This window comes from Ranitomeya imitator, chromosome 1 (genome assembly GCF_032444005.1).
Source record: "Ranitomeya imitator isolate aRanImi1 chromosome 1, aRanImi1.pri, whole genome shotgun sequence".
Taxonomy (NCBI): Eukaryota; Metazoa; Chordata; class Amphibia; order Anura; family Dendrobatidae; genus Ranitomeya; species Ranitomeya imitator.
Window position 1 is genome coordinate 208,521,460 of NC_091282.1, and position 20,895 is coordinate 208,542,354.

The 20,895-nt window shown below is 45.3% G+C and overlaps 1 protein-coding gene across 2 annotated transcripts in view; it reads right to left on the minus strand.

Annotated features, from left to right (window-relative positions):
• The window catches only part of CEP120 (centrosomal protein 120), a 189,238-nt gene that overhangs the window by 119,460 nt on the left and 48,883 nt on the right, over positions 1-20,895 (minus strand). The gene's annotated exons all lie outside the window — the stretch shown is intronic.

Sequence of the window (20,895 nt, forward strand, 5' to 3'; positions counted from 1 at the left end):
GTGTGAGCGGTCAGCGGAGGGGATTACGGAGCGGGCGCCGGGCAGTGAGTGCAGGGGAGTAGGGGAGGGACTAATCGGACTGTGCCCGTCGCTGATTGGTCGCGGCAGCCATGACAGGCAGCTTCCAAAACCAATCAGCGAACGAATAACCGTGACAGAAGGACAGACAGACGGAAGTACCCCTTAGACAAATATATAAATATATATATAAATATATATATAAATATATATATACATACATATATATACATACATACATATATATATATATATATACACACATACATACATACATACATACATACATACATATATATATATATATATATATATATATATATATATATATATATATATATATATATACACAGTGGGGCAAAAAAGTATTTAGTCAGTCAGCAATAGTGCAAGTTCCACCACTTAAAAAGATGAGAGGCGTCTGTAATTTACATCATAGGTAGACCTCAACTATGGGAGACAAACTGAGAAAAAAAAATCCAGAAAATCACATTGTCTGTTTTTTTTAACATTTTATTTGCATATTATGGTGGAAAATAAGTATTTGGTCAGAAACAAAATTTCATCTCAATACTTTGTAATATATCCTTTGTTGGCAATGACAGAGGTCAAACGATTTCTGTAAGTCTTCACAAGGTTGCCACACACTGTTGTTGGTATGTTGGCCCATTCCTCCATGCAGATCTCCTCTAGAGCAGTGATGTTTTTGGCTTTTCGCTTGGCAACACGGACTTTCAACTCCCTCCAAAGGTTTTCTATAGGGTTGAGATCTGGAGACTGGCTAGGCCACTCCAGGACCTTGAAATGCTTCTTACGAAGCCACTCCTTCGTTGCCCTGGCGGTGTGCTTTGGATCATTGTCATGTTGAAAGACCCAGCCACGTTTCATCTTCAATGCCCTTGCTGATGGAAGGAGGTTTGCACTCAAAATCTCACGATACATGGCCCCATTCATTCTTTCATGTACCTGGATCAGTCGTCCTGGCCCCTTTGCAGAGAAACAGCCCCAAAGCATGATGTTTCCACCACCATGCTTTACAGTAGGTATGGTGTTTGATGGATGCAACTCAGTATTCTTTTTCCTCCAAACACGACAAGTTGTGTTTCTACCAAACAGTTCCAGTTTGGTTTCATCAGACCATAGGACATTCTCCCAAAACTCCTCTGGATCATCCAAATGCTCTCTAGCAAACTTCAGACGGGCCCGGACATGTACTGGCTTAAGCAGTGGGACACGTCTGGCACTGCAGGATCTGAGTCCATGATGGCGTAGTGTGTTACTTATGGTAGGCCTTGTTACATTGGTCCCAGCTCTCTGCAGTTCATTCACTAGGTCCCACTGCGTGGTTCTGGGATTTTTGCTCACCGTTCTTGTGATCATTCTGACCCCACGGGGTGGGATTTTGCGTGGAGCCCCAGATCGAGGGAGATTATCAGTGGTCTTGTATGTCTTCCATTTTCTAATTATTGCTCCCACTGTTGATTTCTTCACTCCAAGCTGGTTGGCTATTGCAGATTCAGTCTTCCCAGCCTGGTGCAGGGCTACAATTTTGATTCTGGTGTCCTTTGACAGCTCTTTGGTCTTCACCATAGTGGAGTTTGGAGTCAGACTGTTTGAGGGTGTGCACAGGTGTCTTTTTATACTGATAACAAGTTTAAACAGGTGCCATTACTACAGGTAATGAGTGGAGGAAAGAGGAGACTCTTAAAGAAGAAGTTACAGGTCTGTGAGAGCCAGAAATCTTGATTGTTTGTTTCTGACCAAATACTTATTTTCCACCATAATATGCAAATAAAATGTTAAAACAACAGACAATGTGATTTTCTGGATTTTTTGTTCTCAGTTTGTCTCCCATAGTTGAGGTCTACCTATGATGTAAATTACAGACGCCTCTCATCTTTTTAAGTGGTGGAACTTGCACTATTGCTGACTGACTAAATACTTTTTTGCCCCACTGTATATATATATATATATATATATATATATATATATATATATACACACACACATTCTGAGATTGTTTTCTCATGACATATTGCACTTCATGATAGTGGTAAAATTTCTTTTGTCAATTTGTCGAAAATTTGGATAATTGCAATATTCAAAATTTTAATTTTAATGCCCTTAAATTAGTCCTATCACACAAAATTGTTAATTAATAACATTTCCCACATGTATACTTTACAGCAGCACAATTTTTGAAACATACCGTAATTTGTTGTTTTTTTTTGCTTGGAAGTTATAAGGGTGAAAAGTTGACCAGCAATTCCTAATTTTTACAACAAAATTCGCAAAACCATTTTGTTTAGGGACCATCTCACACTTAAAGTGACTTTGAGGGGCCTATATGACAGAAAATACCTAAAAGTGACACCATTCTAAAACTGCACCCCTTAAGTTACTCAAAACCACATACATGAAGCACCTTCAGGTGCTTCACAGGATTTTTTGGAATGTGGAATAAAAAAAATAAACATTTACTTTTCTGTAACAAAAATTTTGCTTTAGACCTAATTTTTCTAATTTCGCAAAGGTAACAAGACAAAATAAACCATACAATTTGGTATGTAATTTCTCCTGAGTATGCAGATACCCAATATGTGGAGGAAAACCACTGTTTTGGCACACGGCAGGGCTTGGAAGGGAAGGAGCGCCATTTGACTTTCTGAATGCTAAATTTGCTGGAATAATTAGCGGATGCCATGTCGCGTTTAGACAGTCCCTGATATGTTTAACAGTGGGAATACCCCACAAGTGACACCATTTTGGAAACTAGACCCCTTAGGGAACTTATCTAGATGTGTTTTGAGCACCTTGAACCCCTAGGTGCTTCACAAAAGTTTATAACGTTAAGTCGTGAAAATAAAATCACATTTTTCCCACAAAAATCTTTTACAGCTCCAAATATTGTATTTTCACAAAAGTAACAGAAGAAAATGGACCCCAAAATGCGCTGTGCAATTTCTCTTGAGTTCACGATACCCCATATATGTCGTCAAAAACTACTTTTGGAGGCACAGTGCAAAGTTCAGCAAGGAAGGAGAACCATTGCAGTGCAGATTTTGCTGCACTTGTTTGAGGGTGCCATATTACATTGACAGAGCCACTGAGGCGCCAACACAGCAGAACCCCCCCCCCCATAAGTGACCCCAGTTTACAAACTAAACCTCTCAATGAATTCATCTAGGGGTGCAGTGATTATATTGACACCACAGGTGTGTCATAGTATTTTATACCATTGGAAAGTGAAGAAAAAATAATTTACATTTTTACCACCAAGATTGTATGTTAGCCCCAAATTTTACATTTTCATACTGAGGCATGGGTAAAAATGGCACCAAAATTTGTCCCACTATTTCTACTGAACGTGGCAATACCCTATATGTGGCTGTTTGTTCTTTTTTAATAAATTTGCAAACATTTCTACATTTCTGGGTTTTTTTTTTAATCAAGATGGGGTGTAGAGTGTACATTTATGAGAAAAAAAATGAACTTTTTTGAATTTACCAAATGGCTGCAATGAAACAGAGTAAAAAATGTAAAGGGGTCTGAACACTTTCCATATCCACTGTATGTTTCCTGTAGTTCTTGACCAAGTTTGCACACACTGCAGCAGGGATTTTGGCCCACTCCTCCATACATCTCTTCTCCAGATCTTTCAGGTTTCGGGGTGGTCGCTTGGCAACATTGAGTTTTGGATCCCTCCAAATATTTTCTATTGGATTCAGATCTGGAGACAGGCTAGGCCACTCAAAGACCTTGACGTGCTTCTTACAGAGCCACTCCTTAGTTGCCCTGGCTGTAATTGTCAAGTCATTGTCATGCTGGAAAACCCAGACACGACCTATCTTCAATATTGTTACTGAAGTTGTTGGCTAAAATCTCAAGATACATGATCTATGTTTCCTCCACCATGCTTCTCGGTTGGGACGGTGTTATTAGGGTTGTACCCACCTTTCTTCTTTCTTTCTCCTCCTTTAAACACGCACAAGTGGATACCAATAGTCCTATTTTGGTTTCATCCTGATCATATGACCTTCTCCCATCTTCTAGGTCATCCAGATTGTCATTGGCAAACTTCAAACAGGCCTGGACATGTGCTTGCATTAGCACGGGGACCTTGTGTGACCTGAAGGATTTTAAGAAACGATGGCGTCGCACCTTATTAACGGTAATGTTTGAGGTTGTGCTACCAGGTCTATTCAGGTCATTGACCAGGTCCTCCCGTATAGTTCTGGGCTGATTACTGACCTTTCTCAGAATCATCCTTACCCCACAAGCGGAGATCTTTCACGGGGCCCCGGAGGAAGAGAGACATTCATCTTGTGTTTCTTCCATTTTCTAATAATTGAGCCAACAGTTGTTGCCTTTTTACCAACCAGCTTGCCTATTGTCCTGTAGCCAATCTCAGCCCTGTGCAGGTATACAATTTTGTTCCTGGTGTCCTTAGACAGCACTTTGGTCTTGGCCATGGGGGAAAGGTTGGAGTGTGATTGAGTCTTTTATACAGGTAATAAGTCCAAAACAGTTGTAATTAATACAAGTAATGAGTGCAGAGTAGGAGGGCTTCTTAAAAAATAAATAAATAACAGGTCCATGAGAGCCAGAATTCTTGCTGGTTGGTGGGTGATCAAATACTTACAGTATTTTTCAGACTAGAAGACGCACTTTTTTCCTCCAAAAAAGGAGGCGCGTCTTATAGACCAAATGTAGCTCACCAGGGTGGGGTGGGAGGGTATGATTGTGAGCCCTTGACTGGGAGGAGGGGGTGTTCGGTGGTGCGACGCTGCAGGGTGATGCTGCGAGTCCTGATAGGAGCAGGGTGTTCGGCAGAGCAGGGGCTCCAAAGACATTTTGTGAAAGCATGGAGTCCCTGCACTTCCATGGTTTCAATGCCCCAGGAAGAAGCATCTGCAAAAATACGCATCGGGTTGAGGGAAGGCAACATGCGGTCACCATGTTCGATACAGCCACGCTTTCTACATTTAGGTAATACGTACCTTTCTGAATCGTTACAATGCTGGCTGTCTCTATGTTATAATGTATGATCTGTGCAATCATTTTCATGTCAATGTTTACCATGCGTAATACTGCGGTAGCACCGAATGCAGTGAAGAGGCAGTGACCCACAAAGTTCAAACCCAAAATTCTCTTTGTGTTACTTCACACATAAAGGTGCATAGCATTTTACAGTACATGTCATCAAAGTTCAATATAAACAGTTGAATCTTGTCTCAGTGCTCATTTCATAGCACTACACATTATATGGCTTTTAGATTGCAGTCACTAAACACGCCGGACCTCTCCTTGTCCAGTATTCGTGGGGCAACCGCACGCCATATTACAGTCTCCAAACACAGCTGCACATGTTGCAGACACTACACACGCCAGTCCTCCTCTGACTAATTCCCGTGGGTGTCCTGAACCGCTGTATCACAAACTCTTTACTCACACAGCCCAGGAAGTCCTCTGGATAGCAGCCAGGCACCATATCCACCTGTTTGCAATCGATACACATGCCAGTCCTCTTTTGGGGCACAGGACATCCACCTCCGGTACAGCTCCTGGCACAGGACTGTCCACATCCGAGACCAGTTACCATGGACGACTTGCATCGCTGTGTACGCTGCGGGTGCCAGGCTATTCAGCTGCTGTTTCACACACACACAGCCAGGGCTCTGCAGGCCTCTGCTCTGCACAGCAGCTCACACCAGACTGACACTGAGGTTGCACCTGACACACCCATACCCCTTACTGCAGGGTTTTTAACAAACAAACCTGTGGCAAACCCAGACTGGAAATCCGTGACTGTCATGCACACCTATGGACTTCATCCATTTCCATGCACAACCTGGGGAGAACACACAGCGACCCCTACTTCTGACACGAGTCACTGCCTCACACATGGTGGAGTTTAACTAGAAACCAGAAAGGGTGGGAACACACATCTCTCCACTTATAACTTTCTATTAGGGTAATGGTCTATACCTTATCCATTTTCAAACGGCTATTTTTTACAAACAATTATTATATACAGCTCTGGTAAAAATTAAGAGACCACCACATCAAAATCTTGTCATGGGCAGCCCAATCTCCAAACCTGAACTCCATTGAAAACATCTCAAATGTAATCAAGAGGATGATGGATAGTCACAAGCCATCATACAAAGAAGAATTGCATACATTTTTGCTCCAGAAGCAGTGTGAAAGACTGGTGGAAAGCATGCCAAGACGCATGAAAGCGGTGATTAAAAATCATGGTTATTCCACAAAATATTGATTTCTGAACGCCTCCCGAGTTAAAACATTAGTATTGTTGTTTCTAAATGATTATGAACTTGTTTTCTTTGCATTATTTGAGGTCTGAAAGCATTGTTTTTTTGTTTTTTTTTTTATTTTGACCATTTTTCTTTGTCAGAAAATGTATTGCAAGGAAATTCGGAGACATGTCAGTAGTTTATAGAATAAAAGAACAATTTACATTTTACTCAAAAATATACTGTACCTATAGAGAGAAAAATCAGACAAACTGAACATTTTGCAATGGTCTCTTTATTTTTGCCAGAACCGTATATTCCATTTTGCTTTGTTTTTATTTTTTTGCAACGTCGGCAATTTTTGTGCATACATTGTGTTTGAATTATCAGATATACTTATCAAAAATCTATGACGTCATACTATAATTCTATTTGACTACAGCTGCCTCTTTTTTCAGGTTGGTTTGAGGCGCCCTTTTAATATATGTGTTTTAAATTGTTCAAATAAAGAGTATAATTTTATTTTGAACACTTCTTTCTCATACAACTTATTGGTTGTGAGAATGTGTATGGTTTACTATATATTTCAAGTGTTATCCTCCCCCTACTGGGGGAAGTGCTGTTTTGGGTAGTATGTTTATCAAGGATTAAAATGTCATCCTATTCAACAGTTTAGGCTACTTTCACACTAGCGTCGTATGACGGACGTCGCAATGCGTCGTTTTGGAGAAAAAACGCATCCTGCAAAGTTGCCCACAGGATGCGTTTTTTTCTCCATAGACTTGCATTAGTGACGCATTGCCACACGTCGCATCCGTCGTGCGACGGATGCGTCGTGTTTTTGGCGGCCGCGACGCACAAAAAAGTTCAATGTAATGTTTGTGCGTCAGGTCCGCTATTTTCGACTGCGCATGCGCGGCCGAAACTCCACCCCCTCCTCCTCGGAACTCACAATGGGCAGCGGATGTGTTGTAAAACTGCATCCGCTGCCCACGTTGTGCTAATCAATCACACTGTCCGTCGGGCCGACGGTTTGCGACGGCCTTTACCGACGGCCTAGTGTGAATGTAGCCTTACAAACCACCTGTGCCCTTACAGACCGCACAAGTATTCAAACACTTATAAAACACGGTAAGTGAAGAAAATGCAAAAGCATATTCTTTTGGAAGGCATATATTCTTAGCACAGCATACCACTATTCAGTGGCGTAACTTGAAACTCATGGGCCCCGATGCGAAAGCTCCAACGGGGCCCCCAAATATTTTAAATCTTTAATAGCAATAGAATTTTTCTATAGACCAAAGGGACTTTTAGGGCCCCAGTGCGATTGCAACCCCTGCACCTGTTGTAGTTACACCACTGCCACTATAATACTATTAGATCCAATCCGATAGCCGTCCATTCTGTGCTCAGTATCCCCCTCCCAGCTGCAGCTCCCCAACATTTTGCTTTGACTGATGTGGATGATGCCTCCTGTGTCATCCACATTGCTGGGCGAAATCTTGCGCATGTGCAGAGAAATCATGGCTCGCACCTGCGCACTATGCTTTGCCCTACTGCAGGAAGAGCCGAAAACATAAGTGCGTATGAGCGCAGTAGGTCAAAACAGTGCAAAGGAGTAATATTTCACCCGGCAATGTGGATGACACAGGAGGCATCATCCATGTCAGTCAAAGCAGAAGGATGTGGAGCAGCAGCTGGGAGGGGGGATACGGAGCACAGAAAGGACGCCTATTGGACCAGACCAACAAGATTAACACACAGAGTAGGAGAACTTCAAACTTTGGGGGTTATATAACCATTAATGTAATGCAGCACAGAGCTGATTAAGGTGACAATTTTAGTTGATATATGACAACACTGGTGACAGGTTCTCTTTAATGCCGTGAGAGCTTTCAGAGGTATCTGTAAGGACACACGGCTCTGCCGTACTCCCCTCCCCCACCTGTAATCACAGCAGATGCTGACAATGAGATCAGTACCATGATATCCAGTCTTCACTTCTGGTAATCTCAGCCCAATGTTCTGGCCACCTCTGAAGCTTACTGAGCTGTGCAGTGTCATGACACTGCAGAGTGCAACTTTGGCTACTCTTAGTATGCGCCTGTACACACCAGTTTCTGTTTGGAAGCGACGGTCAGTCTTTTGTCATTTATATTGCAGTGCGTCTCATGTCAAGCTATTAGGGGGCTTGTAAACGGCAGAGACGCCCTGGTTTCAGAACATAGAAATGAAGATCGATTGCCATATGCGCAGAATTGGATGCCATACCAGCCCAGAGTAAATCAAATTGCTCATCTTTAATTCTTAAACAATCCAGAACAATGAGGGACTTTAGGTGAAGGCTACCACCTACTCATGAATGGTTGCTAGCTTATGGGCTACTCTTGGATAAAAGGAGGCCCTCTGATGACCAACCAAAGATAGGAGGTTAGGGGGAGATGAAGCAGACGGCAGGACATAAGTGCTCACTCCTCTCCTTACAGAGGTGACCTTTCTTAAACTTCCTCTTGGCTCGAGATATTTTGAGATGAAAACATTTTCTGTGTTATAGTTGGACATTGCAGGTATCACTAAAAGGTCTTATTTAAAGGGAACCTGTCAGCTACCAGCCCCTCCTAAGCGGACACCATAGCTTTAAATAAGCCTATGCCTGGATAATAAGGTCTTTTATGCGCCAGACACTGTTTTCTAAGTCTGACAAATCAAGTTATAAATCTGGATTGTGGGATGTACATTATCTGCAAGACTTTTCCAGCAATGTCGACGATTCCCCTAGACTAGTCCTGCCTAGGATCTTGTAATCACATCCTCCTGGGCGTGATTATCAGGCAACATCATCATGCCAGGCACAGAGAAGGTGTATGCTCCTCGAGCTTCCTCAGTACACTGTTCGTGACCAGAAGAGCATTAGTAACACTGACGTGGCTTCACTGCGGCTTGCTGAAAAGCGGGATCAGCGCCATTAATACCTAACTTGGCATGTGCAGTGCGCTGACGAACTTGGGCCGTGTATGCCCAGTTTCATTGCACATCATAACATGGTCATGTCTCTGGTTTGGTCCTATCGCTCTCCGAGGCTGCCTCTCCAAAGTGCAGGTGGACAGACAGTGGTCAGATCCAGCAATCTAGCAAGTTTCACAGTGGCGCGAGCAGACCGGAAAAGCCTAGAGCCTCCTTGCGCCACATTCTCCAGAGCTAGGTAATTGGCCACGCTGGTAACTTAGGCAATGGGCTGTACAGAGAATACAAATCCCTGCATTCTTCAGAACTGAAAGGATTTTGAATAAGCAACAAATTCCAAAATTGTTTATTTTTACAAGCAATTTTATAGATGGGAACTTGAGACAACCTCTTGCAGACTTATCTATTGTTTAAACCAAGTGTTTGTGCTAAATGATTTAAAAAAATAAATAAAAAAAAAAGAATTTGGCATTTTCCTTGTCTAAATCTGTATTAAAATATTAAAATAAAAATTAGGAATCTTACAGTTTTCATATAGGCCACGGGAGCGTTTGTAGACAACCTACCCATTACAGGAGATCCACATGTACTTTAGCAGCAATAGACTTACATGGAAACTATGGGCCCGATTCATTAAAGGGAACCTGTCACCCCCGTTTTTTGAGATTGAGCTATAAATACTGTTAAATAGGGCCTGCGCTGTGTGTTCCTATAGTGTATGTAGTGTACCCCGATTCCCTATGTATGCTGAGAAATAACTTACCAAAGTCGCCGTTTTCGCCTGTCAATCAGGCTGGTCAGGTCGGGAGGGCGTGGTGACATCGCTGGTTCTTCCTCAGCTTTACGTTGGTGGCGTAGTGGTGAAGACACAGCGCGCGATCTGCGCTGTCATCCCTTTCGTCGGTGGGGGCGGCCATCTTCCTGGGGCCGCGCATGCGCAGATCGAGTGCTCTGCTGCACGGGGCTTCAGGAAAATGGCCGCGGGATGCCGCGCGTGCGCATTAGAGATCGCGGCGGCCATTTTCCCAAAGCCGAGTTTGCATCTCGGCTTTGGGAAAATGGCCGCCGCGATCTCTAATGCGCACGCGCGGCATCCCGCGGCCATTTTCCTGAAGCCCCGTGCAGCAGAGCACTCGATCTGCGCACGCGCGGCCCCAGGAAGATGGCCGCCCCCACCGATGCAAGGGATTACAGCGCAGATCGCGCGCTGCTTGTTCACCACTACGCCACTACGCCACCAACGTAAAGCTGAGGAAGAACCACCGATGTCACCACGCCCTCCCGACCTGACCAGCCTGATTGACAGGCGAAAACGGCGACTTTGGTAAGTTATTTCTCAGCATACATGGGGAATCGGGGTACACTACATACACTATAGGAACACACAGCGCAGGCCCTATTTAACAGTATTTATAGCTCAATCTCAAAAAACGGGGTGACAGGTTCCCTTTAAGATCGGCGTCGTTCATAGTGCTTTTGATGAGGTTTGCTGGAGTCAGACGCTCCTGATTCCTGAAGAGGTGAGCCATGGAGGTACTGGAGTGAGTCTTATGGCATAGGGAACACCACAGCTCTTCATGAATTAGACAAGCCATGGCGTCCAACCACCACCATGCCACAGCTGGAAGAAACTGGCGTGGAAAGGCCAAAAGTCGCTAAATTTAGGGACACGTCCGAGTTGTGATCAAATTGACACTTTTCAAAGCTTTTTTGCATCGGACTCTTCTACTGCATCGCCTATTGTGATTAGTGGATCCTGAGAATACAGTCATTATAATCCTGACTATGAAGATATTGAGCCTGCAGAAAAATCTTCCATAAAGGACAGTACATTGGCCACTGGGGCTATGATAGTCCTATGTAAAAACTGAAAGATTAATCATTTGTATCTATATAAGCATCATAACATGAAAAGAAAAAACAATACACAGAAAACAAACTATATTTAAACAATAGGTGATTTTCTAATGATAGCTTCTCTTTAAGGCTATACAATATTTTTGGGGGTTGCTTTTTACATAGTTGTATTCCTAGATCCATAACTTTTTTTCTGTTTTACTTTTTCAATATAGCCATAAGGGATTATGTTTTTGCAGGAAGGGTTGTATTTTTCAATGGCATCATTTTGGGGTAGATATAACTTAAGTGGTAATTTTTAGAAGTAGGACATTGTGGTACATACCGTTCATTATTGAGTTTCCATTCAATTGTCTTAGTTGGTGGGGGTTGCAATAAACTACAATTTCAACACCTTTCACCCTTTGGAATTATTATTTTATATATATCCTAATAGACAGTTCAAGGGGTCCCTGGCAGGTCCCTAGCTGCCATACAAATCACATATCCGGAAGAAGAAAGAGCTGCTGCTCTCTCATTTCCTCCACATGTATGTGATAAGTCTGAAGGTGAGGAGAGTGCAGCGGCCGCTGATTGTCAGCAGGGATTGTGTGACAATGTTATGCTATCCCCAGGAGAATCAGTGCAGACACTGCCGGCACCGGATTTGAGAATAGATATTATTTTAATGGGGAAAAATATATGGATTGAGAAGGGAATGTCTGAATAGTGGACAATCCTTTTAAAATGCCAAAATCAGAGATATTGAAGCCATGGACCTGATTATTATCATGTAGTCATAGCTAGAAATTAAGACAATAGGACTGAGCAGGCCCCCTTCTAACTACTTCCTCAAGTACACCATTACAACACGGGCTGCCAAAGGATTCAAAAAGTGATGGTACAACAGATGTTTTGGGAACCCTCACCATTAGTGATGAGCGAACATGCTTGGATAAGGCGTTATCCAAGCATGCTCAGGTGCTAACAGGCAATCCCTGCATGTGTGGCGGCTGTCGAACAGCCGTGAGATGTGCAGCTGCTGGGACTCAAACATATTTTTCAAGCCAACCAAAGACACTCGGTTGACAAACGAGCATGCTGGGATAACAACTTATCCGAGCACGTCCAACTCATCACTACTTGCCATCTTTCAATAAATCCTGAGGGTAACTCACTGCTGTGAAACATTGGTTGACACACAAGTCTCACAATAACACATTAACCCCTTCACGACCTTTGACGTATATTCATAAAAAGTGATAAAAAAGTTTAAGGCTACTTTCACACTAGCGTTAACTGCAATACGTTAAAATGCGTCGTTTTGCCAAAAAAACGCATGCAGCAAAATATTTTGCTGCATGCGTTTTTTCCCCATAGGCTTGTATTGGCGACGCATTGCGACGAATTGGCATTCGTCGGTATACGTCTTTCGAAGGATGCGTCGAAAAGAGGCGACACGTCGTCTGGAAAAACGTAGATTGTAACGACAATAAAACGTGTCTCGGCGCATCCGTCGGCATGCGTCTTTTGCTACAATGAAAGTCTATGAGCGACGGATGCGTCGAGACACGTCGTACGACGCAATGCAGCGCTGCAATTCGTTTTTTTCTACTGAGCATGCTCAGAAACAGGATTTTTTATCTAATTGGCCAGACATCCCCAAATCTATATAAACCTGGCCTTCAACCCCCACATATGCCAGCAAGACCCAGAGAAAGAAGAAGCCTCCAGCCAGCCGGACACCAAGACCCCAGCCAGAAACCAAGACCCCAGCCTGGACACCAAGACCCCAGCCTGGACACCAAGACCCCAGCCTGGCAGCAAGACCCCAGCCTGGCAGCAAGACCCCAGCCGGGCAGCAAGGACCAGACACACTCCAACAGTGTGAGTATATTGACATTTTTGTGTGTGTGTGTGTGTGTGTGTGTGTGCGCACATTTGTGTATGCCGTACTGACTACAGCAAGAGCTTTTAAAACCTGAATCCAACCTGAGGCCTGCCGTCGTCCTGCAACAGCCAGTGCCCTGCTACAGTCCAGATCTACCCTGAGGCCTGCCACTGTGAAGACATCAAGCGCCAGCCGGAGGACTGATGGCCGTGTGTGTGTGTGTGTGTGTGTGTGTGTGTGTGTATTTTTGTACTGCTGTGTGCTTTTGTATGTATGTGTTCATGTGCCAGCACCTTATTATGCCTTCGTCAATATTACGCCTGTTCATGTGTTATGTTTGCGTTACGATTCTGCTTGCAGGTATGTTTGTGTGCGTCTTGTTGGTTGCATGTGCATTTGTCAATGCTATATTGGTTAATGTTGATTTTTGATGTATTTACTAAAGGTACCGTCACACTGAGTGACGCTGCAGCGATACCGACAACGATCCGGATCGCTGCAGCGTCGCTGTTTGGTCGCTGGAGAGCTGTCACACAGACAGCTCTCCAGCGACCAACGATGCCGGTAACCAGGGTAAACATCGGGTTAAGCGCAGGGCTGTGCTTAGTAACCCGATGTTTACCCTGGTTACCATCCTAAAAGTAAAAAAAACAAACGCTTCATAGTTACCTTCCGCTGTCTGTCCCCGGCGCTCTGCTTCTCTGCTCTTGCTGTGAGCACAGCTGCCGGAAAGCAGAGCGGTGACTTCACTGCTCTGCTTTCCGGCCACTGTGCTCACAGTGAGTGCAGGAAAGCACAGCGCCGGGGACAGACAGCGGAAGGGAAGTATGTTTTTTTTTTTTTTTTTTACTTTTACGCTGGTAACCAGGGTAAACATCGGGTTACTAAGCGTGGCCCTGCGCTTAGTAACCCGATGTTTACCCTAGTTACCAGCGAACACATCGCTGAATTGGCGTCACACACGGCGATTCAGCGATGTCTGCAGGAAGTCCAGTGATGAAATAAAGTGCTGGACTTTCTGCAGCGACCAACGACATCACAGCAGGAACCTGATCGCTGCTGTGTGAAAATGAACGATATCGCTAGCCAGGACGCTGCAACGTCACGGATCGCTAGCGATATCGTTCAGTGTGACGGTACCTTTAGTATAGTGGTTTGTGCAGCATGTGGGTTTTTTGTTTTTTTTTTTAATTGGATGTATTATTGCAAAGCCTATTGGTCTGCAGCTTGCGGTTAGAATGTGTGAGTGTTTTTTTTTTTTTTTTAAAGTGTTGGTTTTTTTAATTAACTGTTGAAACCATTCCCAGTTGATGTACTTGTATTTAAAATAAAGAGCATTTCTGCTCCATTGTGATTTAAAAAAAAACCAAAACAAAACAAAAAATTATTAATAAAATGTTTATTAAAAAATTGTCCGTAGTATAATTTCATAAAGGTAAAATTAAAACAGGTGTATGTACCAATGGTTACACATGCAAGACACAGTGGGTTGAGGGCTAACTTTTTACTAAAGGTTATCCTTTGAAAGGTTTTTTGGGGGAGGTAATTTTTTTTTTTTTTTAAATACCGTATATACTCGAGTATAAGCCGACCCGAGTATAAGCCGACCCCCCTAATTTTGCCACAAAAAACTGGGAAAACTTATTGACTCGAGTATAAGCCTAGGGTGGAAATGCAGCATTTACCGGTGAATTTCAAAAATAAAAATAGATCATTATTTCCCCATAGCTGTGCCATATAGTGCTCTGCACCGTTCATATTTCCCCATAGGTGTGAACCATATAGTGCTCTGCACCGTTCATTGTGCCCCCTAGCTGTGCCATATACGGTGCTCTGCACCGTTCACTGTGCCCCATAGCTGTGCCATATACGGTGCTCTGCACCGTTCACTGTGCCCCATAGCTGTGCCATATACGGTGCTCTGCACCGTTCACTGTGCCCCATAGCTGTGCCATATACGGTGCTCTGCACCGTTCACTGTGCCCCATAGCTGTGCTGTGCCATATACGGTGCTCTGCACCGTTCACTGTGCCCCATAGCTGTGCTGTGCCATATACGGTGCTCTGCACCGTTCACTGTGCCCCATAGCTGTGCTGTGCCATATACGGTGCTCTGCACCGTTCACTGTGCCCCATAGCTGTGCTGTGCCATATACGGTGCTCTGCACCGTTCACTGTGCCCCATAGCTGTGCTGTGCCATATACGGTGCTCTGCACCGTTCACTGTGCCCCATAGCTGTGCTGTGCCATATACGGTGCTCTGCACCGTTCACTGTGCCCCATAGCTGTGCTGTGCCATATACGGTGCTCTGCACCGTTCACTGTGCCCCATAGCTGTGCTGTGCCATATACGGTGCTCTGCACCGTTCACTGTGCCCCATAGCTGTGCTGTGCCATATACGGTGCTCTGCACCGTTCACTGTGCCCCATAGATGTTCCACATAAATTTGTGCCGCCGCTGCCGCAATAAAGAAAAAAAAACACATACTCACCTCCCTTGATTGCAGCTCCCGGCGTCTCGTTCCGGCGCCTCCATCTTCCCGGCGTCTCTGCTCTGACTGATCAGGCAGAGGACGCCGCGCACACTGTATGCGTCATCGCGCCCTCTGCCTGAACAGTCAGAGAGCAGAGACGGCGGGAAGATGGAGGCGCCGGCCGGGAAGATGGATCGGCGCCCGGCGGCTGGAACGAGGACAGGTGAATATGCTATACTCACCTAGTCCTGGCGATCCTCGCGCTGTCCCCTCCTGTCTTCGGTGCCGCAGCTTCTTTCTCTATCAGCGGTCACCGGCACCGCTGATTAGAGAAATGAATAAGCGGCTCCGCCCCTATGGGAGGTGGAGCCGCTTATTCATTTCTGTAATGAGCGGTCCCACGTGACCGCTGAAGAGAGGAAGAAACTGCAGCGCCGAAGCCCGTGGGACGGCAGGGACAGCGCGAGGATCGCTGGGACTAGGTAAGTATACCTCAGCGCCCTCACCCCCTCACCCGCCGACCCCACCGCTACCGTGACTCGAGTATAAGCCGAGGGGGGCACTTTCAGCCCAAAAATTTGGGCTGAAAATCTCGGCTTATACTCGAGTATATACGGTAACTGAAAAATATTTTTAAAGGTGTCTCACATTTAAAACATTTCTTTTTTTGGGGACATGGAAAAGAATGGTCGAACGTGCACCTGTTTTTGGGTTTTGTTGTTCACCTATTTCTCACATTTTAACAGGGTGTTTATTGGTAAACATTACCTATTTCTGCGGTGGTCTAACTATAAATCCATTATACTTATTATATTGCAGATAGAGTAGGGACCACAGTGACCGCCCGTAGCCACCAGGACCGCATCAATAAATTCTTAAAAGTAAGTTTTGAAGACCCCAAATCTGCTACTTCAATGTGTAGAGCAGATTGCAAGTGTCTTTTAACTTATAGACCCACCAGGACCACAGCTACCAGGACCACAGCTACCAGGACCACAGCTACCAGGACCACAGCCACCTGTACCACAGCCACCTGTACCACAGCCACCTGGACCGCATCAAGAAATTCTTAAAAGTTTTGAAGACCCCAAATCTGCTACTTCAATGTGTAGAGCAGATTGCAAGTGTCTTTTAACTTACAGACCCACCAGGACCACAGCTACCAGGACCACAGCTACCAGGACCACAGCTACCAGGAACAAAATGTCCTCTTCTGACAGCCCTTCTCTACAGCAACAGCGCGTATCGGTAAGAAATTTTTTTTTTTTTTTTTTTTTAATTTAAATTTACATCTTTTTTTTCACTACATGCATTTATTATGTTTAAACAGGAATCAGAATCCGATGAGGAGCTGTCAGAAGGGACCGAGACGGGTGGAGACATGCAAGTGGAGGAGGAACCAAGTGTAAGTAGTGGTGAAACACTTGCTTCACACATCACACTGCACCATACACAAAACATAATTTCATATATAACGTAACACACAAAACATATACATACATTAAAGCTAATTTTTTTTATCCTTTATTTCAGTCTCCTGCTGCTGCTGCTGCTGAACTTCCAGCACAGCATGAAGGTTCTCCCAGGCGCTCCCAGAGTCGGCGGAATCGACGCCGCGGTCGGCCATCAGTGAGTTGGTTTTTTGGGGGGCTTCGATTGGTAATTATTTTGTTTCAGCCTACTAATTTTAAGTTTTATTTTTTTTTTTTCTCACAGGCTTCACAGTGTGCTCCCGAAGAAGATTCGGACATTGAGATCGAAGCCCTCATCGAGGAGGTTCGAGAGCGGGAGCCGCTGTGGAACATGGCTGACCGCAGGCATGCTGATACCAGTGTCACCCGTCGGCTCTGGTTGGAAGTATGCCGGAACATCTTTCCGAGGTGGGAGGACCTTCTTCCACAGCAGCAGAGCAAACTATGTAAGTATTCAGTTTTCAGTGATGTTTAGTTATTAACCCCTTCCCGACCTGTGACACAGCGTATGCGTCATGAAAGTCGGTGCCAATCCGACCTGTGACGCATATGCTGTGTCACAGAAAGATCGCGTCCCTGCAGATCGGGTGAAAGGGTTAACTCCAATTTCACCCGGCCTGCAGGGACAGGGGGAGTGGTAGTTTAGCCCAGGGGGGGTGGCTTCACCCCCCCCGTGGCTACGATCGCTCTGATTGGCTGTTGAAAGTGAAACTGCCAATCAGAGCGATTTGTAATATTTCACCTAAAAAAATGGTGAAACATTACAATCCAGCCATGGCCGATGCTGCAATATCATCGGCCATGGCTGGAAACACTTATGTGCACCCACCCCACCCCACCGATCGCTCCCCCAGCCCCCCGATCTGTGGTCCGCTCCCCTCCGTCCTGTGCTCCGCTCCCCCGTCCTCCTGTCCGCTCCCCCCGTGCTCCAATCACACCCCCCGTGCTCCGATCATACCCCCCCGCACTCCGATCACCCCCCCCGCACAGCGACCCCCCCGTGCTTCGATTCCCCCCCCCGTGCTCCGATCCACCCCCCTGCACAGCGATCCCCCACCCCGTGCTCCAATCCACCCCCCCGTGTTCCTATCCACCCCCCCCGTGCTCCGATCCACCCCCCCGTGCTCCGACGCTCCCCCCGTGCCCTGATCTCCCCCCCCCCCCCCTTATACTTACCTCCCGGGATCCGTCCGTCTTCTTCCCTGGGCGCCGCCATCTTCCAAAATGGCGGGCGCATGTGCAGTGCGCCCGCCGAATCTGCCGGCCGGCAGATTCGTTCCAAAGTGAGTTTTGATCACTGAGATATAACCTATCTCAGTGATCAAAATAAAAAAAGAAATAGTAAATGACCCCCCCCCCCCCCTTTGTCACCCCCATAGGTAGGGACAATAAAAAAAATAAAGAATTTTTTTTTTTTTTACACTAAGGTTAGAATAGGGTTAGGGGTAGGGTTAGGGTTAGGGGTAGGGTTAGGGGTAGGGTTAGGGTTAGGGTTAGGGTTAGGGCTAGGGTTAGGGGTAGGGTTAGGGGTAGGGGTGGGGTTAGGGTTAGGGGTAGGGTTAGGGGTAGGGTTAGGGTTAGGGGTAGGGTTTCGGTATGTGCACACGTATTCTGTTCCTCTGCGGATTTTTCCGCTGCGGATTTGATAAATCCGCAGTGCTAAACCGCTGTGGATTTATCGCGGATTTACTGCGGTTTTTCTGCGCATTTCACTGCGGTTTTACAACTGCGATTTTCTATTGCAGCAGTTGTAAAACCGCTGCGGAATCCGCAGAAAGAAGTGACATGCTGCGGAATGTAAACCCCTGCGTTTCCGTGCAGTTTTTCCGCAGCATGTGTACAGCGATTTTTGTTTCCCATAGGTTTACATTGAACTGTAAACTCATGGGAAACTGCTGCGGATCCGCAGCGTTTTCCGCAGCGTGTGCACATACCTTTAGAATTAGGCTATGTGCACACGGTGCAGATTTTGCTGCGGATCTGCAGCGGATTGGCCGCTGCGGATTCGCAGCAGTGTTCCATCAGGTTTGCAGTTCCATGTAAACATATGGAAAACCAAATCCGCTGTGCCCATGGTGCGGAAAATACCACGCGGAAATGCTGCGTTGTATTTTCCGCAGCATGTCAATTCTTTGTGCGGATTCCGCGGCGTTTTACACCTGTTCCTCAATAGGAATCCACAGGTGAAATCCGCACAAAAAACACTGGAAATCCACGGTAAATCCGCAGGTAAAACGCAGTGCCCTTTACCCGCGGATTTTTCAAAAATGATGCTGAAAAATCTCACACGAATCCGCAACGTGGGCACATAGCCTTAGGGTTAGGGTTGGAATTAGGGTTGTGGTTAGGGGTGTGATTACTGTTATGGCTACAGTTGGGATTAGGGTTAGGGGTGTGTTGGGGTTAGTGTTGGAGGTAGAATTGAGGGGTTTCCACTGTTTAGGCACATCAGGGGTCTCCAAACGCAACATGGCGCCACCATTGATTCCAGCCAATCTTGTATTCATAAAGTCAAATGGTGCTCCCTCAATTCCGAGCCCCGACGTGCGCCCAAACAGTGGTCTACCCCCACATATGGGGTACCAGCATACTCAGGACAAACTGCGCAACAATTACTGGGGTCCAATTTCTCCTGTTACCCTTGTGAAAATAAAAAAATGCTTGCTAAAACATCATTTTTGAGGAAAGAAAAATTATTTTTTATTTTCACGGCTCTGCGTTGTAAACGTCTGTGAAACACTTGGGAGTTCAAAGTGCTCACCACATATCTAGATAAGTTCCTTGCGGGGGTCTAGTTTCCAAAATGGGGTCACTTGTGGGGGGTTTCTACTGTTTAGGCACATCAGGGGCTCTGCAAATGCAATGTGACGTCCGCAGACCATTCCATCAAAGTCTGCATTTCGAAAGTCACTACTTCCCTTCTGAGCCCCGACGTGTGCCCAAACAGTGGTTTACCCCCACACATGGGGTATCAGGGTACTCAGGAGAAACTGGACAACAACTTTTGTGGTCCAATTTCTCCTCTAACCCTTGGGAAAATAAAAAATTCTGGGCTAAATAATTATTTTTGACGAAAGAAAACGTATTTATTATTTTCACGGCTCTGTGTTATAAACTTCTGTAAAGCACTTGGGGGTTGAAAGTGCTCACCACATATCTAGATAAGTTCCTTTGGGGGTCTAGTTTCCAAAATGGGGTCACTTGTGGGGGGTTTCTACTGTTTAGGCACACCAGCGGCTCTGCAAACGCAACGTGACGACCGCAGACCATTCCATCAAAGTCTGCATTTCAAAAGTCACTACTTCCCTTCTGAGCCCCGACGTGTGCCCAAACAGTGGTTTACCCCCACACATGGGGTATCAGCGTACTCAGGACAAACTGGACAACAACTTTTATGGTCCAATTTCTCCTGTAACCCTTGGGAAAATAAAAAATTCTGGGCTAAATAATTATTTTTGAGGAAAGAAAACGTATTTATTATTTTCACTGCTCTGTGTTATGAACTTCTGTGAAGCACTTGGGGGTTCAAAGTGCTCACCTCACATCTAGATAAGTTCCTTTCGGGGTCCAGTTTCCAAAATGGGGTCACTTGTGGGGGGTTTCTACTGTTTAGCCACATCAGGGGCTCTGCAAACGCAACGTGACGCCCGCAGAGCATTCCATCAAAGTCTGCATTTCAAAACGTCACTACTTCACTTCCGAGCCCCAGCATGTGCCTAAACAGTGGTTTACCCCCACATATGGGGTATCAGCGTACTCAGGAGAAACTGGACAACAACTTTTGGGGTCAAATTTCTCCTGTTACCCTTGGGAAAATAAAAAAAAGCGGGCTAAAAAATCATTTTTGAGAAAAGAATTTTTTTTTTTTAATTTTCATGGCTCTGCGTTATAAACTTCTGTGAAGCACTTGAGGGTTCAAAGTGCTCACCACACATCTAGATTAGTTCCTTTGGGGGTCTAGTTTCCAAAATGGGGTCATTTGTG